This window comes from Ovis canadensis, chromosome 9, assembly GCF_042477335.2.
Source record: "Ovis canadensis isolate MfBH-ARS-UI-01 breed Bighorn chromosome 9, ARS-UI_OviCan_v2, whole genome shotgun sequence".
Classification (NCBI taxonomy): domain Eukaryota; kingdom Metazoa; phylum Chordata; class Mammalia; order Artiodactyla; family Bovidae; genus Ovis; species Ovis canadensis.
In genome coordinates, this window is record NC_091253.1 from 29,782,286 (window position 1) to 29,798,749 (window position 16,464).

Sequence of the window (16,464 nt, forward strand, 5' to 3'; positions counted from 1 at the left end):
TCATTAGAAAAGACCCTGATGCTGGGAAAGACTGAAGGCAGGAGGAGAAGCAGATGACAGAGGAGGATGAGATGGTTGGATGACATCACTCACTCGATGGACATGAGTTTGAGCAAGCTCCAGGAGTTGGTGATGGATAGGGAGGCCAGTGATTATAGTTTCAGTGTGTCTGCCCTCTGATGCCCTCTTGCAACATCTACCGTCTTACTTGGGTTTCTCTTACCTTGAAAGTGGGGTATTACTTTGCCAACAAAGGTCTGTCTAATCAAGGCTATGGTTTTACCAGTGGTCATGTATGGATGTGAGAGTTGGACTGTGAAGAAGGCTGAGCGCCCAAAAATTGATGCTTTTGAACTGTGGTGTTGGAGAAGACTCTTGAGAGTCCCTTGGACAGCAAGGAGATCCAACCAGTCCATTCTGAAGGAGATCAGCCCTGGGATTTCTTTGGAAGGAATGATGCTGAAGCTGAAACTCCAATACTTTGGCCACCTCATGCAAAGAGTTGACTCATTGGAAAAGACTCTGATGCTGGGAGGGATTGGGGTCAGGAGAAGGGGACAACAGAGGATGAGATGGCTGGATGGCATCACTGACTCGATGGACGTGAGTCTGAGTGAACTCCAGGAGTTGGTGATGGACACGGAGGCCGGGTGGACATGGGGTCGCCAAGAGTCAGACACGACTGAGTGACCGAACTGACTGAGGGAGGCCTGACATTCTCAGTCCATGAGGTTGCAAAGAGTTGGACAGGACTGTGCAACTGAAAACGACAACAGAAAATTAAGGAAGGTACATGATATCAGCATCACAATGGAGCTTTTTAGAAATGCAGACCCTCCAGGCCCTACTCCAAACCTACTGAATCAGAAATTCGGAGGGTGGGGCTGGTAATCTGCCTTAACAAGCCCTCCAGGGAATTCCTGTACAAAATCCAGATTGAACCACTCCTGGTTAAGTTCAGTACAGTTCAGTTCAGTCGCTCAGTCATGTCTGACTCTTTGCAACCCCATGAATTGCAGCACGCCAGGCCTCCCTGTCCATCACCAACTCCCGGAGTTCACCCAGATTCACGTTTATCAAATCAGTGATGCCATCCAGCCATCTCATCCTCTGTCGTTCCCTTCTTCTCCTGCCCCCAATACCTCCCAGCATCAAAGTCTTTTCCAATGAGTCAACTCCACATGAGGTGGCCAAAGTACTGGAGCTTCAGCTTTAGCATCATTCCTTCCAAAGAAATCCCAGGGCTGATCTCCTTCAGAATGGATTGGTTGAATCTCCTTGCAGTCCAAGGGACTCTCAAGAGTCTTCTCCAACACCACAGTTCAAAAGCATCAATTTTTTGGTGCTCACCTTTCTTCACAGTCCAACTCTCACATCCATACATGACTACTAGAAAAACCATAGCCTTGACTGGACGGACCTTAGTCAGCAAAGTAATGTCTCTGCTTTTGAATATGCTATCTAGGTTGGTCATAACTCTCCCCCAAGGAGTAAGCATCTTTTAATTTCATGGCTGCAGTCACCATCTGCAGTGATTTGGGAGCCCAAAAAATAAAGTCTGACACTGTTTCCACTGTTTCCCCATCTATTTCCCATGAAGTGATGGGACCAGATGCCATGATCTTTGTTTTCTGAATGTTGAGCTTTAAGCCCACTTTTTCACTCTCCTCTTTCATTTTCATCAAGAGGCTTTTTAGTTCCTCTTCACTTTCTGCCATAAGGGTGGTGTCATCTGCATATCTGAGGTTATTGAGATTTCTCCCGGCAATCTTGATTCCAGCTTGTGTTTCTTCCAGTCCAGTGTTTCTCATGATGTACTCTGCATAGAAGTTAAATAAGCAGGGTGACAATATACAGCCTTGACGTACTCCTTTTCCTATTTGGAACCAGTCTGTTGTTCCATGTCCAGTTCTAACTGTTGCTTCCTGACCTGCATACAGATTTCTCAAGAGGCAGGTCAGGTGGTCTGGTATTCCCATCTCTCTCAGAATTTTCTACAGTTTATTGTGATCCACACAGTCAAAGGCTTTGGCATAGTCAATAAAGCAAAAATAGATGTTTTTCTGGAATTCTCTTGCTTTGTCCATGATCCAGCAGATGTTGGCAATTTGATCTCTGGTTCCTCTGACGTTTCTAAAACCAGCTTGAACATCTGGAAGTTCACAGTTCACGTATTGCTGAAGCCTGGCTTGGAGAATTTTGAGCATTAGTTTACTAGCATGTGAGATGAGTGCAATTGTGCGGTAGTTTGAGCATTCTTTGGCATTGCCTTTCTTTGGGATTGGAATGAAAACTGACCTTTTCCAGTTCTGTGGCCACTGCTGAGTTTTCCAAATTTGCTGGCATATTGAGTGCAGCACTTTCACAGCATCATCTTTCAAGATTTGAAACAGCTCAACTGGAATTCCATCACCTCCACTAGCTTTGTTCGTAGTGATGCTTTCTAAGGCCCACTTGACTTCACATTCCAGGATGTCTGGCTCTAGATTAGTGATCACACCATTGTGATTATCCGGGTCATGAAGATCTTTTTTGTACAGTTCTTCTGTGTATTCTTGCCACCTCTTCTTAATATCTTCTGCTTCTGTTAGGTCCATACCATTTCTGTCCTTTATCGAGCCCATCTTTGCATGAAATGTTCCCTTGCTATCTCTAACTTTCTTGAAGAGATCTCCAGTCTTTCCCATTCTGTTGTTTTCCTCTATTTCTTTGCATTGATCACTGAAGAAGGCTTTCTTATCTCTTCTTGCTATTCTTTGGAACTCTGCATTCAGATGCTTATATCTTTCCTTTTCCCCTTTGCTTTTCGCTTTTCTTTTTCACAGCTATTTGTAAGGCCTCCCCAGTAGCCATCGAAATTCCACTCCTTTGCCAAGGAGCTATGCAACTTTGGAGAAGCTACTTGACCACTGTGAACTTCTGTCTTCTCATTCGTTTTGGGGGTTCATCATAGTATGTTCTGGGCTTCCCTGGGAGCTCAGCTGGCAAAGAATCTACCTGCAATGTGGGAGACCTGATTCAATCCCTGGTTTGGGAAGACCCCCTGGAAGAGGGCATGGCAGCTCATCCCAGTATTCTTGCCTGGAGAATCCCATGGACAGTGGAGCCTGGTGGGCTACAGTCCATGGGGTTGCAAAGAGTCAGACATGACTGAGCAACCAGGCACACCCTATTTCTTGGGAAGTAATACAATGGCCTTATGATGCCAGCGTGGAAGGCAGCTTCTTCCTGCCCAGACTTGGATTAAAAAGCATTCATTGTGCATGAAATTAAAGAATATCACACTGAAATTCCCTTTTTTATTACCTGGGAGAGAAAATTTAGGTCTCATTTCACCCCACCACAACTATAGCTCTTCCATGAAAATGACAATGCTGATTTCATTCATGACATAATTAAGGGGGTGAGAAACAAACACTTAAAACCTAAATATGGGGTTTAGTGGGTTTGGTAAAACTTTTATGATTAGCTATAAACAATCAGATTTAATGAAGCAATACATCTGCTCCTACAAAGTATAAATGATTATTAGAGTTGTAGACAAAACATTCCTGCTCACAGAAGGCCTAATGGAATGAAAACAGTAATTACAATGCCAAAAATATTGTTAAGTGTTAAAATCGACACCAGGAAAATGAAACACTTTGCTTAATTTTTGATAACGTTACATGTTGAGACATGACATGCCTGGCATTTCAATTGACACAAAACCTTGTTTCTTAGCTCAAACACATTTCAGACTTTCACACTCTGCTTTGCAATATTATTTCCCAAGTTTGGCCAGGCTCCTGCTGTTGCAGGGCGACATGGGTCCAAGTTATATTTCCTTTATTCTTATACATTGCCTAGACTCAAGAGTTTTGTCTTGCTGCTGTTTTCCCTTTTAAATGCAAGTTGAATACTATGATCTGAAATACCACTGCTTGCAAATATCAGCTCTCCTCCCAAGAGAAGCAACATGTGTGTGGACAAAGCATATAACTCAGGCCCCACAGAGATCCATGAACTATATTCTGTATCTGCTCCTATGACATCTGATACTATATATGAGCCAAACGTCAAGTGGGGACCATTTTGCATTTTGCCTGATGTCTCTGGGCCATCAAAACATTGCCTAGAAATGGTTTGTAATTTCTATTTTAATATATTCCCTGTAATATATGCAGGTTTCTACAAACAAAAGGAACCCCACACATTTCAGGAGGCCGACAGTCTGAAAAGGCTCTCTCCTCAGAGCGCTGAAATCAGCACCATTTGAACAAAGCGGCCTGTCCTTTTAAGAAAAATCCCTCTATAGAAATGCTATAATTTCTCTGTTACAAAGGAGCCTTTTTCAGAGCACGTAAAGTGCCAGTTTGTTCAGTGTGACCTCTGCTTTCATTCTATCAAGGTTGTATCTGATTACAATATAAGACAGATGAAGGGGATGTCATGCGAGGCAAAGAAGGGAAAAAAAAAGTTTTAGTGTTGGGTCACTTGCAAAAGTGGTTCATCACTTTTATTGGCAATGTTTTCAATAATGTTCTGGGGGTGGTTCTCTTATGTCAGTCTGAAAAGATCTATCTGGGATATATTTTCAGGGGCTTTGAGGTGCTTATTGGGAGTTGACCCACAAGGGTGAATTCTGTATTGCTGCTCTCCTTCCAGAAAACATGGTGGCTGAACAGGAGGGGGTTTCAGCAGACATCACATGTGCATGGGACCTCCTTGTGTCTCTGGCCATTTGGTTATAAGTCTGCACTGGCCCACAGTCCGAATCCTACAGGAGTCGGTGTGACTTTAGAAGAAGATCCATGAACTGTAAAGAACAAAACAGAAGTTTCTTGTGCATTGCCTGAGACAGAAAAGAATGGTGGTAAAGAGTCTGAAAGAACTGGGTCTTAAAGCCTGGCTCTAAACTTACTAATCCTTGCAAACATTCTGTACCATTCTTATTATTTAGGCTAGTTAGCTCTCTGAGTTTCGGTCCTATCCTCTATCTCACAGGGTTGTCAGGGGTTAAATGAGACGATGTCCATGACTGAGCCCAGGACACAATAAGTGTTCAAGAAATATCATATATGATTATTATTCGTAGTTCTTACTTTGAAGGAGAGAGAAAGCCCTGGGAATTCTTGCCTCCCTGAAAATCATGGGAGGGAGAATGCTGCTACTGCTGCTGCTGCGAAGTCTAAGTCGCTTCAGTCGTGTCCAACTCTGTGCGACCCCGTAGACCACAGCCCACCAGGATCCCCTGTCCCTGGGATTCTCCAGGCAAGAACACTGGAGTGGGTTGCCATTTCCTTCTCCAATGCATGAAAGTGAAAAATGAAAGGGAAGTCGCTCAGTCGTTTCCAACTCTTAGCGACCCCATGGACTGCAGCCTACCAGGCTCCTCCGCCCATGGGATTTTCCAGGCAAGAGTACTGGAGTGGGGTGCCATCGCCTTCTCCAGGGAAGGAGCATGGTTGAGTGTAATAGAAGTCGCCCAGACATGGGAGTTAGACTTCTTTTCTGTCCCCAGTCTGAGACTCTGGCTTTATGTTTCTGTCATCGAGCTTCCCAAGTATTGAAAACAAGATGCTTTCTCTTCCTAGTGCCTTGGGATGGTCCATACACGCTTTATGAATGCAGGGCTGAGATAACAAATGGAAAGCGCCTGGGACATAACAGACACTTTAACGACGTCACAGGCATTTAGAGGTTGGATCATCTCCACCTCAGTGGGTAAACTGTGCTCCTTTCAGTGCTACCTTCAAAAGCACAACCAGCCCCACCTCTATGCTGCGGTCCAAACCCTTGGCCCCTGCTGGGAGTAGAAAATTCCATCCTACCGCCACTCTGACTGCCACCTGTCCTCCACCCAGCAGTCTGGAGGGATCTATCGCTCCTAACAGAGTAAATCATGATGCTCTCTGCTTGAACCCTACAGTAATTCTCGTTGCTCTCAGAGTGAACCCGCCCAGTCCCCACCCTGGCCCCTCCTGGTTGCCCACCTAACTTCACCTGCTGCTGCTCTGCCCTCCACTCTTTCCCACCTGGCAATTCTGTTGTCCCTCTTGCTCCCCAAATGCATCAAATCAACCCTGAATATTCATTGGAAGGACTGATGCTGAAGCTGAAGCTCTAATACTTTGGCCACCTGATGTGAAGAGCCGACTCATTGGAAAAGACCCTGATGCTGGGAAAGACTGAGGGTAGGAGGAGAAGGGGGGCAACAGGATGAGACGGCTGGATGGCCTCACCGACTCAATAGATGTGAACTTGAGAAAACTCTGGAAGATGGTGAAGGACAGGGAAACCTGAAGTGCTGCAGTCCATGGGGTCACAAAGAGTTGGGGATGACTGAGTGGTTGAACTACAACAACAATGCTTCAAAAACTTGACTGTCCCTCTGCCTGGATTTTTCTTTATCCAGATCTTTCCTGGCCCCTCCGTCTCTTCACTCATGTTTCAGTTCACATGTCTTCCTTTCAAGAGGCCCCTGGACTGATGAGTTTTCATCCTAGCCCCATCACCTTTTGACCATACTGTCTTACTGTCTCCTGGGCAGCACTCACTCTCAAGCATTCTCCTCTTTTTTTCTTACCATCTTTCCTGCCTATCTCCCTGACTGAATTATACCTGAGATCAGGTGCTCTGTGTGTATCCATTACTCTGGCATCACCAGAGCCTAGGACAGCTGCTGGCATATAGTAGGTACTCAATCATTGCTGGATTAATGAACATTGATTGCTTGCTGTGTGCCGGGCACCCGTTAAAGAGTCCAGGATTCAGAGATGAATGGCTGTTTTCTTCTCCAAACAGATACATGTTGCAAGAGAGACAAGCTTAGGATGTTATGGGAAATACATCCACAAAAAATCGGGTGATGATGAGGGTGGTAAAATCTTCCCAGGGTGGCCCAAAACACCTGAATCTCAAAGACCATGGACTGAACTGTAATGACTCCCTTGCCCAAAATCTGTGCCAGGTAAAAATGGATTATCTATGAAACTGCTTTGTAAACAAATTTTTGCTCTTAGTGTCATCATTGCTGGTAACCTTTGTATTGTATAAGGCTGTATATTGGCCTTTGCTTCTCTGAGCTTGGATTTCAGGATGGTCTGTTTCTTTTCTCTACCCATGCAAAGAAAACCCTAAACCTTCAAACTCTAACCTCAAGCCTTTACATTCACCAAGAGACCATGGGTAGCGGATTTAAGAGAATAGAGAAGCCGGCTCTGGGCAGAGCCTCGGGAGACAGCTGCTGTTGTTGCAAAGAAGGATGATTCTGCTGTCAGAGCACTCCAGCCCCTCACAGTGTCATCAAGGGAGATGCAGGGAAGAGGCTTTCACAGAAAAAACACAAGAAGAATTGCTGTTAAAAATATTGTGACAAGTTATATGAAGCACTGAGGGATATTCCTGAGTTTCTCAAGAGTGAGACAATCGTTCCCACAGTCATAAAAGTGCCTTGGCAAGCAAGGATAGTAAATGTAATAAACGGGGGGAAATGTTGTCTGAGCTCATAAAGGAGGAGGGTGATTGTGTAGTTACAGACCTTCATAAAATCCCTCAACACAGTCAAGGGAGAGAAATTGGGTCAGCAGACGATGCCGCCATCATGCTTGCTAACCTCAACAAGATCGGCCACTAGAAAAACAATGGGACCATGTCATTATTCTAGTGAATAAAGGTGGGGCCTTGGGGGAGAGACTTGTCATTTTAGAGGCAGTACAAGACATATTCCAGAAGTAGAGAACTTACTGGACTAGGGATCAAGAGACCTAGGCTCCGGGCCATTTTTTTTTTTCCTTTGAGTTACTGTGCACCTTGAAATAGTCACACAATGTATTAGTCAGGGTAGTTAACTCCAGATGCTATAACAAACAACTTCATACTCTGAGCAACCCAACACATTAAAGAGGTGTGTCTCTATGACATCACCATGAAGTGAGTCAACAGAGGGCTTTGCTCCACAGGGTCATGCAGGGACTCAAGCTAATGGACGAACTGCCATTTTTAGCACTCGATTCTTAAGATCACCCTGGTATTAACCTATAACCTGTAGGTAGGAAAGAGAGAAAGTCTTTTGAGGACCACAAGGATATTAGGAATCTTGGGACTTACAAACTACAATTACAAATTATCTCTTTCTCCTGATGTACGATGGTGGAGCAGAAATAGAAATTCCACAATAAAGTCTCCCAGTCACAAAAGGAGGGGAAAGAAGGCACATAATAGCAGAGACATCACTTTGCTGACAAAGGTCCATATAGTCAAAGCTATGGTTTTTCCAGTAGTCATGTATGGATATGAGAGTTGAACTATAAAGAAGGTTGAGCACTGAAGAATTAATGCTTTCAAATTACAGGGCTGGAGAAGACTCTTGAGAGTCCCTTGGACAGCAAGGAGACAAAACCAGTCAGTCCTAAAGGAAATCAACCCTGAATATTCATTGGAAGCACTGATGCTAAAGCTGAAGCTCCAATATTTACTTTGGCCACCTGATGCAAAGAGCTGACTCACTGGAAAAGACGTTGATGCTGGGAAGTATTGAGGGCAGAAGGAGAAGCAGGAGACAGAGAATGGGGTGGTTGGATAGCATCACTGCTTCAATAGACACAAGTCTGAACAAACTCCAGAAGATAGTGAAGGACCTGGTGTCCTGCAGTCCAGTGAAGGACCTGGTGTCCTGCAGTCCATGGAGTCGCACAGAGTAGGACACGACTCAGCAACTGAACAACAATGATGTGTGCTGGGAGCAGCTCTGCTTGAGGAATGTAAGTTTCTGGAACCTGATCTTTGCTTATGGAAGGTTGGAGGGCAAAGTGTTGTCTTAAGTTTAAATCATCGAGGATTTTTTTTTAGTCTGAAATGATGGTTTCCTTGGTAATACAGTCCTCCCTAAACCTTATTAGGTGTCTGATCTTTTTGCTTCCAGGTGGTTCAGTGAGCCAATAATGATACTCAAACATCTCTCTTGGATGTATTTTCAAACCTACTTCATCTCTTAGCTTCCCCATCCCTACCTTCTCTCTCAACTTTATGGTACATGAGGCTGTCAGGATTCAGTGGGAAGATCATATTTTTAATCTGGTCTTTGGTGCAAGTTTTGTTTGAATCTGGAGTCTAGAAGCAGTCAGCTTTAGTGATCCTCAAAGTTCCACATCTCTGGACTCTCTCTGTTGCCTTCCATTCTTGCTCAGAAACCAGCTAATGGTCCCCCGAGCACATCTTGCATTGCCTTGTCCAACAGCCAACATTTGCCAAGCACTTCCAACATTCAATTTTCCACTGGAGATGAGAGATTTAGTACCTTCAGATCCAGCCCACATCAAATGTTCTATTTCTTGGATCCATTCCTGTACCAAATACGGAAAGAGTCAGGGTTTCCTGTTTCAGGAAAAGAAAAATTCCCCCAGGTGTTCTGAGCAGGCAGGGATTTAATGTAGGCGGTTAGAATTTGCCTAGTCATTGGAAATGCTAAAGACGAAAGGTCATGAAACCCATTGCACCCTCATTCAATCCTTCAGAGGGGAAAGGCAGTCATTAAATTGTAATTGTATTTATTTGTTTAATATTATGATGCATGTTATATAAAGGAGAAGTTCTGGGGTATTCTGAGTGGACAGCTGGGCAACCTAGTGTAATATGGAACAAAAAGAATAGACTCCTCTTAATTCCTTTGTTTAGGCTTCAGTACTACAAGAAAGACTAGCTAGCATTCCATATTTCCCTGACATGAAGGTATTGTGAAGATTGGCTCTTGTAAGCCATACTGATTAGATGCTGGCTAGCAGAAATCCATAAAGCATTCTGACTGAGTACAGTGTTTAGATTCAAAACTAATGAGCAGAATGCTTTCTACTCCAGTACTTCCAAGTTACAATCTGAAATCTTTAGCATGACACATGGGGGTGTTCAGGGTCTGACTTCTTACCTCTTATATGGCCTCTGATTGCATATCACGCTTATATTCTGTGGTTAGTTTAGTTGCTAAGTTGTGTCTGACTCTTGCGACCCCATGGACTGTAGCCTGCCAGGTTCCTCTGTCCATGGAATTTTCCAGGCAATAATACTGGAGTGGGTTGTCATTTCCTTCTCCAGAGGAATTTCCTGATCCAGGGATTGAACCCAGTTCTCCTGAACTGCAGGCAGATTCTTTACCAACCTATAATACAAACTTCTAAGTATTTTTTTACAATACACTTTTGTATTATAAAATTTTTGTATTTTTTATAATACATGTATATGTATGGCTGAGTCCCTTCACTGTTCACCTGAAACTACCATAACATTCATTGTTAATTGGCTATACTTCAATCAAAAATAAAAAATTTTTTAAAAGGCCTTTAAAAATTAAAAAAATAAAGTATAATCATATTGTTTACAGTTAAAAAAATATTTTGAGCTAAATTAAAATAAAACTAATCAAAAATCATTTGCTATATTAAAAGTAGTACTGTAAGATGAATTTATAGCAATATGCATATATTAGAAAAGAAGAAAGGTCTAAAATCAATAAAATTAGAAAAAAAAGCCATATAAGCCTAAAGCAGAAAAAAGAAGTAATAAAATTAGTAAAAGAAATTGATGAACTTGAAAGCAGAAGAAAAGTAGAAAAAAGCCAGTTATTTGAAAAGATTTAAAAAACTGATAAACCTCTACCCTGTCTAATCAAGAAAAAAGAGACAGAAAAGGCACAAATTACAGTATCAGAAATGAAATCCTAACTACTTATCTCATGTACATTAAGGATAAAAAGGAATATTATAAATAATTTTCTTTGATGATTGATGAAATAGGTCTGCTGCTGCTGCTAAGTCACTTCAGTCGTGTCCGACTCCGTGCGACCCCATAGACGGTAGCCCACCAGGCTCCCCCGTCCCTGGGATTCTCCAGGCAAGAACACTGGAGTGGGTTGCCATTTCCTTCTCCAATGCATGAAAGTGAAAAGTGAAAGTGAAGTCGCTAAATAGGTCAATTTGTTTAAAAAGGTGTAAACTACTAAAACTCATACAAAGAGAAATAGTTAATCTGAATAGACATATCTATTAGAGAGTTTTAACCAATAATTAATAACCTTCCAAGAAAGATGGCACCAAATCTAGATGGTTTTACTGGTGGATTCTGCAAATATTTAACAAAGAAATAAAACCAATACTATTTGATTTCTCCCAGAAAATAGAATCAGGGAGAACACTTTCTAACTCATTCTCTGAGGAGGCCAACAGTACCCTAATATCAAGTTCAAGCAATTACAACAAACGAAGTTTACAGATCAACATCTCTAATGAATATTGATATAAAATCTTGTAACAAAATCAAATTCAAGAATGTATAAATAGAATTATATGTTCAAATTCCAAGTGGAATTTGTTCCAGGTATAGAAGACTGATTTTATATTTCAAAACCAGTCAATGCAAATCACCTTGTCAACAGGCAAGAAAATACATATGATCAAATCTATTTATATAGGAAAGGCTTTTGACAATATCCATTCATGACAAAAACTCTCAGCAAACTATAAAGAAAGGAGAACTTCTCCATCTTGATAAAGAACATCTGTAACATACAAACAGCTAATACCAAACTTAATGGAGTGAACCAAGGTGCTTTCCCTCTAAAATTAAGAACAAGGCAGAGATACCCTCTCTTCAGCATCATTTTAGAAGTGCAATAAGACACACAGAGAGAGAAACCCAAAAAGGAAATAAAAGGTATACAGATTGGGAAGAAAGAAATAAAATTGTCTTTGTTCACAGATGACATGTTTCTTCTGTCAAAAATTTTAAATAGCCAAAACATTTCTGAAGATAATAAGCGATTATCACAAGATTAATATAAAAGTGAATTGCTTTCCTTTATATCAACATTGAACAATTGGAACTGAAAATTGAAAATTACTATCATCCTCTGTCCATAAGATGCTCCAAGCATGAATACTGGAGTGGGTTGCCATTTCCTTCTCCAGGGGATCGCTCTGAGCCAGGGTTCAAACCGGCATCTCTTTCATCTCCTGCATTGGCAGATGTGTTCTGGAACTAGTGCTAGCTGGGAAGCCCCAACAGTTCAGTTCTGCTCAGTAGTTCAGTCATGTCTGACTCTTTGTGACCCCATGGACTGCAGCACACCAGGCTTTCCTGTCCATCACCAACTCCTGGAGCTTACTCAAACTCATGTCCATCGAGTCAGTGATGCCATCCAACCATCTCATCCTCTGTCATCCCCTTCTTCTCTCACCTTCAATCTTTCCCAGCAGCAGGGTCTTTTCCAACGAATCAGTTCTTTGCATCAGGTGGTCAAAATATTGAAGTTTCAGCTTCAGCATCAGTCCTTCCAATGAATATTCAGGACTGATTCCCTTTAGGATGGACTGGTTTGACCTCCTTGCAATCCAATGGACTCTCAAGAGTCTTCTCCAACACCACAGTTCAAAAACATCAATTCTTCAGCGCTCAGCTTTCTTTATTTATACTCTAACTCTCACATCCATACATGATTACGTGAAAAACCAAAGCTGTGACTAGACGGACCTTTGTTGGCAAAGTAACGGGAACCACAAAACTCTGATGAAATTAGAGATCTAAATAAATGGAGAGAGTCCATGTTCTCAGGTTGATAAACCGAATATTATTAAGAAATCCATCCTTTACAAGTTATTCTACAATTCAATGGAGAGTACAGGAAATTATTGTTAAATGGGTATGGAGTTTTCGTTTTGGAAGATGAAAAGTATTTTGGAGATCTTGGTGATGTTTACACATGAATATGAAAGTACACTTAAAATGACTAAAATGGTAAATTTCAAGTTATGCATATTTTACCACAATTTTAAAACATGGACCGAAAAGCTGAACAGCTATCTCACCAAAGATATAGAGAAGGCAAATAAACATGGAAAGGTACACATCATTTGTTATTAGGGAATCACAAATCCAACCAACAGTAAAAGACTACTACACAACCATTGGGTTTCCCAGGTGGTGCCCTGGAGGAGGCCATGGCAACCCACTCCAATACTCTTGCCTAGAAAATCCCATGGACAGAGGAACCTGGCAGGCTGCAGTCCACAGGGTCGCACAGAGTCGGACATGACTGAAGAGACTTAGCACCCATGCACACATCCATTAAATGGTTAAAGTACAAAAAACTGGGAATACCATTTCTGGTAACAATCACACCTACCAGCCAGATCGTGGTTGCTAATATCATTCTCCAGTAAAAGGAACCAGGATTCCTTAGAGAAATACATAGATGACTGGGTCATGAAATACACAAGATGCGCCTTGTGATAACTGAAAAGTTTGGAAGCTAAAAAATGTAAAATGATGGAGGGGAATCTGTTAAAGGAATGTAGGAGCCAGGTGAAAGAATTCCCAACTCTCAATAGCCAAAGCTGGAACCCTTGAAGCAAAACCTTACAGTGCTATTATTGGATTAAAACCTAAAGTATAAAGTAACAATTCCTGGGTCCATCCTGATATAACTAAATGGTTGAATAAATAAATAAGTGGGGGAGAACACACAATTCTTCAGCGCAGAAGAAGTCCAAATAATGTATGTAGATACCGTGCCCTCCAGAGGGTTGATCCCAACCCTTTTGTGTGGGCTGTGCTTAGGGACTTTCTTCTTAAAAGCACAGTAAGGAAAAGGGAAGAAAAAAGTAACAACAGTGGAGAAAGCCGACAAACACTCTCTTAGCCAGGTGATCAAGGTAACAACAACAACAACAGTGCTAAGTCGTGTGGATGGCATGTACCCTTGGTGCAATGTGACGAAAATGGCATTTTTCTTCTCAAAATGGTGGTTTTCCTCTCAAAAGCCCATCATCATCCTAATCTACTCATGAGGAAACTCTCAGAGAAATTTCAGTTAAAAGGACATTCTACAAAATATCTGACCAGGACTCATCAACAATCAGGACCATCCAAGGAACCCAAGAAGGAGCATCAGGAAGCCCAAGAACACACAACGACTAAGTGTAATGTGGGGTCCTGCTTGGGATCCTGGAGAGAAAAGGTCATTAGGTAAAAACTAGGGAACTATGAATAAAATATCTTTATATAAAATATCATTAACTGTAGCTAATGGCAATGCAACAATACTGGTTTCATTGTAACATGTCCTACATTAATGTGACATATAAGCAAAAGGGAAAACCAAGTGTGGGGTATATAGGAGTTCTAGTACCGTCACAATTTTCCTGTTAATTTAAAACTGTTCTAAATTTAAAAGTTATTTAAAAAGAGAAAAAAAGTTAGTTTAGGTTTGAGAAATTACATGGGAAATAAAATTGAAGACAGTCAAATCACTGAAATAAATGATTATAAATGTTTTTGCCAACATCTAGAACATAGAAAGAATATTTTTAATCATTAAAAAACCAAGAAGTACATTAGAAAAACAGGCAAGTCACAGAAGAAACACATACAAAAACACATGAAACGCACGACCAAGTTCTCAACTTCTCCAACTGCTGCTGCTAAGTCGCTTCAGTCGTGTCTGACTCTGTGCGACCCCATAGGCGGCAGCCCACCAGGCTCCCCCATCCCTGGGATTCCAGGCAAGAACACTGGAGTGGGTTGCCATTTCCTTCTCCAATGCATGAAAGTGAAAAGTGAAAGTGAAGTCTGTCAGTCGTGTCTGACTCCTAGCAACCCCATAGACCACAGCCCACCAGGCTCCTCTGTCCATGGGATTTTCTAGGCAAGTGTACTGGAGTGGGGTGCCATTGCCTTCTCCGCTGCTAAAGACAGTCAAATGAAACAAAGTTAACTTTTTTTTTTTTTTAAATCTCTTGGTTTGGCAAAGATTAAAGATTGAAAATCCTGGGCTGGGAAGATGTGTAGAAATGGGCACTTTCATACATTGTTGATGGGAGAGGAACTGGTGGACATTTTAAAAACAAATTTGACTATAGCTATCAAAATTTAATTCTGCCCAAGAGTTCTACTTCTCTGAAAAAAATCGTAAATAAGGATTCATTTCTGGGCACAAATATGCTAATTCTAGAATATTAACTGGAAATTTATTTTTAACATTGAAAAGGGCAGATGACCCAAAAGCCCATGAGAAGGGAAGTGGTTAAAAAAATTCATGACATGTCCAGGAAAATCTGTTTATCCATTTAGAAAGAGTCAGGCACTATATGGAACTATTGCTAAGAAATAGTTTAAGTGAAAACAGCAATTTTCAGAACCATGCTTATATTATTACCTTCTGTATCTACATATACAGATTTATGTGTGTTTAAGGGCTTAGAAAAGAACTATAAAACCATGCAGTGACACGTTTGAATCTGTGTCTTTAGGGAAGGGGAAAGGGTAAGGAGAACTTTCTGTTTTTGTTTGTTCAAAATATTTACATTTCTTTACTGAGATATAACTGATGTATAAATGATGTTAGTTTCAGGTGTACGAAAGGACGATTTGATATTTGTACACACTGAAAAATGATCACTATAATAAGTCTAGATAACATCCATCACCACAAAACTATATATTTTTTTCTTGTGATGAGAACTTTTAAGATTACTCTCAGCGACTTTCAAATATACAATAGAATATTATTAACTATATGAGCATGCTAAGTTGCTTCAGTCATGTTTGACTTTTTCAACCCCATGGGCTGCAGTCTGCCAGGTTCCTCTGTCCATGGAATTCTCCAGGCAAGAATCCTGGAGTGGGTTGTCATGCCCTCCTCCAGGGCATTATCTAGGCCCAGGGATTGAACCGGAATCTCCTGTGACTCCTGCTTACCATTGAGCCACCAGGCAAGCCCCCATTATTAACTACAGTTAAGTTATATGTATTAATAGAATGGAATATGAAGTCATAGACTGGAATATCACTAAGTTGTTTAATTTATATTTTTCTAAATTATACTTGATGTATGTCTTCATTTTGAAAAACACAAAATTAGCCATCCTAAGTTCGTCTTTAAAATATCCTTTGGAACTTTATTAACACATCAAATTCCAAAGCCCAGGAGCCCATGGGTTCCACCCAAGCTCCTCTGTCCACACAGCTTCCTGAGTACAGGGGGCTCAGGCTGTAGAAGCTGCAAAATGGCCAGCTAGCAGCAGCGGTGTGGACTGTGAATTCTCTTTAAGCTGAACACCATCCAGCCTGATTTTTGTCTGTACTTTGGAAACAACTAGAGAGATGAAGTGATGTATTTATACTAAAAAGATTTTTAGTCTGAAGGTTGGAGAGTCTTGATCATGATTCCAGCTCATCACTAAGCAGGTCACATAACTGGTACTCATTTTACAAATAAATCAGAATAAGAAAAATAAGACCAGCATCTGCTCACTCACATGGGTATGGCGAGGTTCAAACAAACTATTAGATGTAAGTGCCCAGTGACAGTAAAATATCCTAGAATGTAAGTTAGGACTCGATTGTCCAAAATAGCGAAGATGATAATGCTGAGATGACCCCTGTCAGGATCTCTCCTGGGGCCTCCAGGGTCACCCGCTGAAGGGGGCCCCTGTG